The sequence below is a fragment of the Chlorocebus sabaeus genome, chromosome 26 (assembly GCF_047675955.1).
Source record: "Chlorocebus sabaeus isolate Y175 chromosome 26, mChlSab1.0.hap1, whole genome shotgun sequence".
NCBI lineage: Eukaryota > Metazoa > Chordata > Mammalia > Primates > Cercopithecidae > Chlorocebus > Chlorocebus sabaeus.
The window spans coordinates 55,819,780-55,822,944 of NC_132929.1; the positions used below are offsets into that span (position 1 = coordinate 55,819,780).

General features: G+C 39.6%; 1 pseudogene; it reads right to left on the minus strand.

The window, feature by feature from the left end:
* Positions 1–565: 565 nt before the first annotated feature.
* Positions 566–1,425, minus strand: LOC103245231 (ribosomal protein uL30-like; annotated as a pseudogene).
* Between the last annotated feature and the right edge of the window lie 1,740 nt (positions 1,426–3,165).

Genomic DNA, 3,165 nt, shown 5'->3' on the forward strand with positions numbered 1-3,165 from the left:
CTCTTTCAAATACTCCAGGGAAGTGATAGACTAAGGGATCAAAATATAATCCCTTAATATTCTTATACTCTTCTTTTTTTTTTTTTTTTGCAGAGACAAGTGAACATTTATTTTTGATCCTTTCTTCCTATGTGTATTTCAAGTCTTTTTCAAAACAAGGCCCCAGGAATCTCCAGATTCAATTATGTCCCTGGACTTGGTCAACCACTGCAGGAGTCTTAGGGAGCCTTGTACAAATGCTAGAGTTACTCATTTACCAACATTAAACCCTAGGATAGAAGATACACAAAAGCAGGACTCCTTCCTCCATGGAATGTGCTGATTTCAGAAGAGATGGCAGCCAATGTAGAAAATGCTGGAATTTTTCCTTGGAACTGGATTGTGATGAGAGGTGCTTGCCATGAACATAAACTACTCTCTTTTCTTTGATGCTTCCTTTCCAGTTTTTGAAGATAAAGTAGGAAATAATTTTCTCTAAAGATACTCAGTAAAAATTCCAAACAAAAAACAGAAACACGTGCTTCCACTTCACTGATAGAAATTTACTGCAGTTTGGCACCTGGGTCTAGTTAAGCAGGCAGATGAACTGATTGATGCGTTCACCCCGATAGCCAGGTATGCCCACTCCTTGAGGAAGCCCACTCTATTGTTCGTACCATGATGGGTCACTGAGAGATGGAAAAGGCACAAGAACCATGAGATCTCCTGGAAGTGCTTCCCTGGGAAGGCAATTTCATGAATGAGATCTTCCAAGCAAATGACACCAAACTTCCCCAGGTGCTCCTCAATCACTGTTTTGTCTGTCAGAGGGAGGGTCTTATTCTTGACCTTGGCTTGTCCGCGTTTCAAAATGAGTTCCAGGACAGACATCAGATGTGGAAATCCCCAGGTCACATAAGGTTCCACTATAAGCAGCATTTTTAGGTTCTGGGGAGTGACTTTACAAAGACACCAGTAAAAATTGTCTTCAGGCAGTCTTGTGATGGTTCTCTGCACCAGTAAGCTCACACCATCAATCCTTTCAATGCGTACAACAAAGCCAAGGAATGTTTATCTGGCAATTCCAAGGCATGAGGTTTCACTTCTAGTCATCTGAGATGCACCTTGTCATGTTTCTGCTGCCAGAAATCATGTAGGAATGATTCCAGTGTCTTAAACCTGAACCCTTTTCCTTTCCTCTGCTCCTTCTTTGCCAAAAGTGGCTGCTTTGCCTGGGTGGTTTTGAGGGTTTGATAAGCCTTCCCCTTTTTCAGGAGATTTTTCTGGAACCAAAGAGATTTTTCTTTGTTCTTGCTCCGCCATCTGTCTAGTGTTGCAGCTACTGCTTTTGGAGACAGGGTCTCACTGTCGCCCAGGCTGGAGTGCAGTGGTGCAATCTCAGCTCATTGCAACTTCCGCCTCCTGGATTCAAGAGATTCTCCTGTCTCAGCTTCCCGAGTAGCTGGGACTACAGGTACCTGCCACCTTGCCCAGCTAATTTTTGTATTTTTAGTGGAGATGGGGTTTCACCATATTGGTCAGGCTGGTCTTGAATTCCTGACCTCAGGTGTTCCACCTGCCTTAGCCTCCCAAAGTGCTGGGACTATAGGCGTGAGCCACCACATCCAGCCTCTTATATTCTTAATATAAGAATATTTTTAGCCATCCCCTCCAAGAGTTCTGCAAATGGAGTCCAGCACCAAACTTTGAAACATGGGGAAAGGTGGCACCTAGTGTTTTATCCTTAGCCTTAGGAACCTCTCCAGATACCCAGACAGGAAGAGTTCGGTATTAACATGCTGCTACATTAGTAATTAATATTCTCATCCTTTTTCACTCCTAACAAAATTTAGATTTTGTTAATAATTTTTATTTCCCCATGTTTATAAATCTTGGATTTGGTTCTATAAGTAGAACTCCCACAATAAAAGGACTACCAGTGTGTTGGTTTTTTTTTTTTTTTTTTTTTTTTTTTTTTTTTTTTTAACTTTTTCATTCCTCAGGAGGGAGGGGTGTTTAATTTCTTGGTTGGCTGGATTTCATTGTCAGTTAGTTTGTTTTACTCACATATGCTTTACTCACATTATGTCTAAAAAAGACCTTCACTCAGATACTCAAAAGATATCTTAACTACATACACTACTCACATGTCACATTTTCTTCTGCTCAACACCTTATAGATATTGCTCCATTGGCTTCAACTCTAAATGATCCTCTAGTCCTTATATAGTGGACTCTTCTTTTGTGAATTAGAGAAATCAATGACAGCCTTGATTTTACAGCTGAACAGTAGGTATTCATGTTCTTGTTTTCTCCCAAGTAAAGCTCATACGTGCTATAATTCTCATTGGAGTATTTCCCTCATATGGTCTTCATATGCGAGAGATGATTAAATTGGTAGAAAATTATCAGGTCAAACCCTCTTTTCCCTTGAACTTTAGACATTGTGTTCTGGCATTGAATATTGCTATGAAAAAGTATTAGGTCAATGAGATTTTGTTTATTTGTAGGTATCTTGATTTTTCTGCCTAGGTACTTGAAGAGATCTTTCTTCTTTTTAAAAAGGTTTATAAGACATATATGCACCAAAAATCATATGAAAAAAAGTTCAACATCACTGATCATTAGAGAAATGCAAATCAAAACCACAATGAGATTCCACCTTACACCAGTCAGAATGGCTATTACTAAAAAGTCAAAAAATAACAGATGCTAGCGAGGGTAGGAAGAAAAAGGAATGCTCACACACTGCTGGTGGGAGTGTAAATTAGTTCAGCCATTGTGAAGGACAGTGTAGTGATTCTTCAAAGACCTAAAGACAGAAATACCATTCTACCCAGCAATCCCATTGCTGAGTATATACACAAAGGAATATAAATTGTTTTATTATAAAGACACACAGATGCCAATGTTCATTGCAACACTATTCACAATAGCAAAGACATAGAATCAACCTAAATGCCTATCAATGATAGACTGAATAAACAAAATGTGGTACCTATACACCATGGAATACTATGCAGCCATAAAAAGAATGAGATCATGCCCTTTGCAGAGACATGGATGGAGCTGGAGGCTATTATCCTTAGCAAACTAACACAGGAGCAGAAAACCAAATGCTGAATGTTCTCACTGACAAGTGGGAGCTAAATGATGAGAACACATGGACACACACAGGGGAACAAC